We start from the raw sequence: 8,041 nt of genomic DNA on the forward strand, positions 1-8,041 counted from the left end.
TAGACTATCTCTTAGTGATCTGCTTCTCCTATATGTGATTTTAGGATAGTTTGACAGATTCTTCCCTATTACTGAGTCAGTTTTCAGAATATGCCAGTTACGTTTCACAATTTTGGAAATGTTTTGAACCTCATCAGTAAAAGTCATAATTATTTTAAACTCTGGATTATCTGGATTAATTGAATCCAGTTTCCTGTCCTTCAATAGTAGCTTTCTAGGAATTCTATCAACTCTTTTAAGGGCTGATCGTAATGTGTTCTCTGAGTATCTTCGTTTTCTGAATCTCTGTAAAGCTTCTGAGGCTGTTTTTTCAAAATCTGACTGTCTTGTACAATTCCTTTTTAATCTTAAAAATTCCCCATAGGGTATGCTTTTGCCGGGTGACTGCTACTGGCCTCTAAAATCGAATTGCCAGCCGTTGGTTAACGAAAGAGGGAAGTACAAATAGTGCCATCTGCAATAAAGACTCTTAAATCTAAGAAATGTACTTCTAGGGCACTTATCTCCTCCCTAAAATGTAGGTTCACCTCATTATTGTTTAGAATGTCAATGTATTCTTCTGCCTCCTGTTTAGATCCTTTCCATAAGATGAACAAGTCATCTATATAGCGGTGCCACCCTACGATACAGGACACCCATTTCTGGTGCTTATCTGCCTAGGCTACCTGCTTCTCCCATCAGCCCACAAATAAATTTGCGTAGCTGTGGACGAAGAAGGTTCCCATGGCCTAACCTTTCAGTTGTATATACAGTTGTTGCTGAAAAAGAAAGATGTTATTATAGAGGCAAAATGTTACAAATTCAAGCAGCATTTTGCTATGTTCTGCTAAGTGTAACGATCTACCTTTTAAAAAGTATTCAATTGCTTTAATGCCATGAGTGTGGTCTATACTTGTATATAAGATTCTTATATCCAGTACAATCACCCACGTCAGATTCCCAACTGATATTGGAAATAATTCTAATGAAATCTGTAGTGTCTCAGACATGGGACAACAGAGTCTTCACAAGGGGGGGGCAAGAAAAACATCAACAAATTGAGATGTATGTTCAGTCAGGCTCCGAATAGATGAGATCATTGGGCGGCCTGGGGGTTTGCTTGCATGCTTATGAATTTTTGGCAGGTGGTAAAATGTTGGTAAAATCTGATATGCATATTTCAAAAAGCGTGTTTCTTCATAATCAAGCATCCCACGAGTAGACCACTTTTGTATCAGTTCTTGATGGTCCTTTATACTCTGATTGTACCTCTCTTTCATGATTTTGGCATAATTTGATGTGACGGATAATTGGCGCAATGCCTCCACGACTTAATAGTCTCTAGTCAAAAGGACAATGTGGCGCTCATCGTTAGTCTATGCCAAATACAGCTAAGTCCGCTATCTATTATCATGATGAAATGCATATGCGCATGCGTGAATGTATAATAAAATGGTGCTATGTTTTCACTAAACTTTGTGGTCGAGGAAGGCGTGAGCCGAAACGCACCCCGCTTTTGTGTTGTGATAAATGGATGAATTCACCCGTGAGTGCGGCATCTTCTTTTTCTTGGAATTAGAAGCGTGACCTGATATATACATATAAAAAAACAATTAACATAATTATTAAACAATTCAATAATTAATTATCAATTTAAACAATTTGGCCAATATTTATTACTTAAATAATTTCCCACACTATACCCCCTCAAACGTAGCAGCCCACACTTAAAATATAACTAAAATAAATCTATATAATACAAGTAACATAATTAATAACTGTGATAATTAATAAATTAATAATCATTAATTTTTTTAAGTATTAATTTATGAATAATTCTTTATTCGTTTCTACATTAATAATTAACTTCCCTATAAATCAACGAACCTGCACCTAACAAATAACGTAAAAATTACAATTATTACAAAATTTGCATAATTATTAAACAATTAAATAATTATTACTACATTATTATTCAATTATTACTGAACTTCCCACCCTATACCCTGCAAACCCAGCAACCCGCACCTAACAAACAACTCAAAAAAATTAATTATTACACAATTGACATAATAAGCAATTAAATACTTAATTATTCATTATTTATACATAAATAACTTCCCACCCTACACCCCTACAAATCTAGCAACCCGCTTCAACAATATAAATAACTATTATAATTAAATAAAAATGATAAATCACTTAACATTACAAACTGTAATTAAAATTATTAATAATTATACAAACAATAACATCCCAAAAAATCAATATATAAACTAACACACATAAAGATAATTAAAAAACGATCTTTTTATTACTATATTATTGAAAACTATATTTACAACCATGATAATCTTGGAAATGAAATTACTTATCTAAAAAATTCACATTCTTGACAACGATATTTTTGCATCACGGCATTGTTGGTCACAATATTTTTCACCAATAGTTCTGCATCCGACATTTCCAACTCCATTTTTTGTCCAAACAACTTTTTTTTCTAGAAAACAACAAAGTTTAAATGTCTGTAATGAACTGTGCAGACATTTTTTTGTAATTCTGAAGTGTAGTGGAAACAAGTATTATAATACATTCCAAACAAATCAATACACTTGGTGATGACATTTCCACACATTATCGTTTGTGTGCTGTATACTTTTATCAGTATAACTGTATGTCTGTGCAAATGTGAAGGGCTTTTTAATTGAAGATGTTTTTTCTGTAATGACATTGCACTATCACACCATGCATACTCCACTTTACGCCACTCCCCTTTATGGTTTACCACTCCATACCACTGCACTACTCTGCACCATTCCACCCTTTGCCACTCTACTCTGCACCACTCCACTCCACTTCCCTCTATTCTGAAACAATGCACTCTACACCACTTCACTGTACTCTGAAACAACGCACTCTACGCCCATCTATACTTCACTCTGTGCCACTATACTGTACTCTGCAACACTCTAAGCCACTGAACTCTGCGCCACTCTATACCATTGCATTCTTTGCCACTCTATTCTACTCCGCGCCACTGCACCACTCCAGTCTATGGAACTGCCTCCACGCTACTGCACTCTACGCCCCTGTGTTCTACTCTGCACAGATGTACTCTAGGGCAGTCTACTCTGTTACTGCACTCTACTCTGCACCACCGCACTCTAAGCCACTGCACTGAACTCTAAGCCACTGCACTCTACGCTTCTGTACAATACGCCACTGCACCCTACTCCACTATAGTCTATTCTGCATTACTCTATTCTGCGCCACTGCATTCTACTATGCTGCGACACTCCACTCTTCGATACTTTGCAACCTTATGCCACTGTATGCTACTCCACACCACTCTCCTCAATGCCACAAACCTTTAGCTATGCTGTACAGCAACCATGTTGGTGTACGACATGGCTAAAACACATGGACAATGTAAATAGCTCTTGCATCGAGTTGACCTATTGGCTTTGCCAATGCTTGTTGCCTCCTAGAGTTTGATTGGCAGAAGCATCCTCTTCCTGCTCAGTTTCTTGCACAGGCTTCAGACTGATAGGGACTTTTCAATTTAATGTGGTTTTACCTAACCAAAGATCTCCATGAGTGGATGATTCTGTTTTTGACCTGCACGCTGTTCTTGAAGATTTCTTAATTTTGCATCTGTTAGTGAGCTTTAAGTTTGAGTAAAGGGTCAAACAATGATTGATTGACAGGCTGAGACTCTATTGGGTGCTTATCATTATAAGGGGGGCATCGCTGTTGTACTTTCCGACTCCCCCACCTCTCACGAGAGGGGGATTTGAGAATAAGTGCAAGGGAAAAATGTCAGATCTGCCGAGAAGCTTAAATCTTGATTGAAGTGTGTCAAGGAGTTTGTGTATTTAGCGCCTTTAGTGACCCTGCACCGGAGCGCGTACTGACATGCGCTCCGTGACTAAGCTCCTACTGGGGCCTCATTAAAGCTCTGTTTCTCTCTTGTGTCAAAATGCTTTCTCGGAAGGTAGCTTAGGCTGAAAATTGATCCGGTGTCGCATACCTTGCTGAGCCACGACCCCATAAACCGAGGCCAGCTCAGCAGTCTGCACCAAATCTTTCATTGTAATGGTAGCCTCATGCTTGTCGAAAATGGACTGCGCTAACCTTTGGGAGCCTTTTTCTAATCCATCCATGGCTGTCTTGGTGTTATCCCGGAGATTGAGCAGTCTACTAACATAACTCAGAAAAAAGACTCTGTGTGGATTGAGAATGAGAAAACCTTGGGGTACTGCTCCATCAAACTTCAACGCCTTCCGACCGCACCTTTTTGAATATCAGGGCTGCTTCAAATCGAAGTGTCGAAATTTGAGGGGTATCGGTTCACCATGACTTCTGCTGGTTGGTCGAAGGGGTTGCCTGGATTCTTCTGAAAGCCATTGCTGACCAGGGCATGGGAGAAGTGGCTTCTTTGCGGCACCTCTGTATTGCAGTAGTCTTGTTGAGGCAGAGAGAGTGGTAGATGATGAAAGTTCTGCTCTGTACTCGCAGAGCACAACTCAAACCACAATGTGTCCAGCCTAGAATGTCGACAGTTCCAAATATCACACCTATTAAATCATGCTATAAGCCACCCCTGTGGAACCTGCTGCTTAAGCTCAGTGTCTGTGAACTGCACCTCTTCTTTGTGCTTCCAATGAGGAGAGAAACTTGGAGTAGTAAAGCAAGTGCTATGGATCTATACATCAGCAGCTATCAGGTGTCCCTGCCTGCACATTCTGCAGTACATTAACTCCTAATTGATAGTCGATCATTGAATAAGTCCATCATCTTTTAATGTAACCACACTATAAAGACTGCACCCTATTAACACCCAAACGGAGACATGCCTCCTCTCTCTTATTCCCTCCTTGGCACCCTACTAGGAAGGCCTCCATCTCTTTCACCATGGCGTGTTGGATGATGTACGATCATGATGAATCTCAAGTCTTCCAGTTATTGATCAAAGACGTGTTCGTTACCTTCAACGCTCTCTGACACACAAAACGGTTCTTTTCATTTGCCAGGCTGCTTGTTTGGGAACATGAGTATTTGTCCATAAAGCAGGATTTACTATTTTTCCCGTGCCAGTGCATTGATAGTATATCTTTCTGCTGATGAATAATGATGGGTGGTCAGAATCTTACGTCCTCTATGAGTTGCTGGTACTGGTCCCCGGCTAGGTGTCTGCCACACCTCAGAATTCCAGTTGATGAGCAGGGTTCGCTCACGTACAAGTCCCAGATCAACTTTTCTTCAACAGGTTTCCTTGTCTGCTCCTGGTTATACACTCAAAATGCGGATATATTGTGTTCTTGGCTTGCACATTCCCAAGCATGTTGATTGTGGCGGGTACATATTGTGAAACTCTTCGAAGGGCACTTGGAGTCGGTGCGAGTAATGGAGTCTCAATAGTCAATTAAGCCAAATTTGTAAAGCACTGCTATTCACCCACAAGAGTATTCAGGCTCTGAGGGTCATGCTGCTCGGATTGAATCAGTTGAACAACCAGGTCTTGAGTCCCATTCTCGAAGCTGGAAGAGAAGGTGAGGTCCAGAGGGGGAGGGTGAGGGGGAGGCTGTTCCAGGACATCGCAGTGGAGTGGAAGTAGTGTTCTCCACTGTTGCTTGGGCAGATGCGGGGGTGTGAGCGAACGAGAGGGGGGCGTAGGACAGGTGCCTGGAGGCTTGGTGGAAGCTCAGGCAGTGGGTGATTGTGAAGGTCTTTGTAGGCGTGGGTCAGCATCTTGAATTGCCATCTCTTGTGCATGTGCAGCCAGTGAAGCTTTATGAGGTGGATGGTGATGTGGGTCTGTTTGGGGAGGTCAAGGATGAGTCTGGCTGCTGTGTTCTGTATGGTCGGCAGTCTCTTCAGGAGTTGAGTAGTGATTCCTACATAATGCGTTGCCATGGTCCTGGTGGCTAGTGAAGAGAGTTTGAGTGACAGTACATCTGGTGCTCACAGAGAGCCCTTTGAAAAACTTTTGACGCATGCAAAGAGTGAGGAAGCAGGAGGAGGAGACTGTGTTGATCTGGTTTTTCATGGTGAGTTTGCTGTCCAGGACGAAGCTGAGGTTCCGAGCTTGGTCAGTGGGAGTGACTAAGATCCATGTTCGGCAAGCCACCAGGAGACTTTCCACGGAGAGGTGTTGTTCCTAAAGATCAGTACTTCTGTTTTGTCTGTGTTGAGTTTGAGGCAGTTGTTTTGCATCCAGTCGGCAACACTGGTCATGGACAGGTGGAAGTTGTTCCTTGTGGCGGCTGGGTCTTCTGATAGTGAGGGGATGAGCTGGGTGTCATCTGGCGTTACTGTGCTGCTGTCAGTGCTTTTTTTATTAGTTGGCTCCCTCAACTCCCTTGTGCAGAATTGCAATGGAGAAATGATCACAGAAAAACGTGCCCTATTGCAGATTTGTTTCAGCGCTCAGAAACCGAAATTGAAGTGCCACATGAAGCGCTGTAAAAAATAGTCACACACTCGTCTGGGTAAAGCTTTCTCTGTGAGAGAGAATCTGAAACGCGCTTATATACACCTCGACCACCTGATTGCCACTGACTTCATTTAGGGCCCGGATGGGTGCTGGGCCTCCCTATAGCTCCCCCTAGACACTTTTCTTTCTGAAGACCCGCATCCTGAGTGTCTATGCTCCACTCGTTTTATGAGCGATTTTAAAGTTGTGTAATATTTTTAGACTTCGTATGGTGGCCCCTGCGGTGAAAGGCTGAACAAGTGTGTCATTGAGTTCGCAGGTGAAGTGACGTAATAGCCTATAATAATATCCTGTGAGCTGACCGCACCTCCACTGCCTCTGTGATTTTGATGAAATTACACTAGTTTTGATTTTGAATTTCAGAATATAGACACATCTAAAGGCGCTGTCATATTTGTAAGCCACAGAAAGGGCTTGAGCGCCTCGACACGGGTAGCAGGCGCTATTTAAAAGCAAGGGCGACACAGTACAATCTCTCAGAAAGTTCAACAAACAGACACTTTGGGGTGAAGCGTGCAAAGAGGGACATTTTTCTTTCTTATTCCTGTTTTTTCTGTGCTGACTTTAACCTGTAATTGTGCGAGAAAAAAACTGCCTGGGTTTAGGGGCTTAAGGGAAGGTTTGATTCCGTCAAACAGCATTTCTGAACTGACACGGAGCAGTTAATGAAAATAAACCTCCCTAGAATAGGATCTTTAAAGGAAGAATTATTTTCATCCTCTCCTCAAGCAAACAATATCTGCGTCTGTTTGAAAAAGCAATTTCTCCACCGTGTTTTGCTTTGAATTTAGATTCGTGGACTCTTCCGGCTCTAGTGCGCAGAGCACACAGGCTGCTGGGAGGCACATGTTTATTCAGATGAGGGGTCTCAGGGATGCTGGGTTTAAAGCATAATATCATGAATAAATCCCTTCCTTCTCCAACTGCAAGCAGAAGCTTGCTGGATTTCTTCTGTATTTTTTTTAAGTCCCCTGATGTATACTTTGGTGGCACGCGGCATTAACAGCATAATTTGATAATACGATCACCTGGGAGGATTGGATACAGGCTATGATATAGTTCATCTGTATCACTGGTATGCGCCGAGAAGCTGCCTCCAGGCACTAACAGTCACAAAGGCCTAAAGAAGCTTGCGTTCCTAAACCATGATGCATTTGTAAGGCGCCAGCATGGCACTGAGGTGCCTTCGAGGCTAGTCGGGGTTACCTGCTACTCAAGCCTTGCTGCTAGCACCTGGTACTGTCCTTGATGCTCCTTCACTGGCGGGATAGTAGCAGATGGTAAACAGAGCTCTAACCGCCATCTTTACTTCCTTTACCGTCCCTTCCTCCTCGTTACTTCTGGAGTCTCTCCGCAGGAGGCTGCTTTGGGGGTGGTGGAAAAAAGGGCCTGTCCTGTAATGTCATCGGAGTTCAAAGACTATTTGACATCACATGTGCTACCCCTCAAAGTTTGGTGAAACAGCGCCCAAGGTATTAGGGTCTGTTAGGATGCAACAACATGAGGGAAGGCGGATAGGGTGGGAATGTTGGGTGGTTGTAGAATAAACTATTTAGTTTGATCTCA

This window comes from Lissotriton vulgaris, unplaced genomic scaffold (genome assembly GCF_964263255.1).
Source record: "Lissotriton vulgaris unplaced genomic scaffold, aLisVul1.2 SCAFFOLD_1664, whole genome shotgun sequence".
NCBI classification, from domain to species: domain Eukaryota; kingdom Metazoa; phylum Chordata; class Amphibia; order Caudata; family Salamandridae; genus Lissotriton; species Lissotriton vulgaris.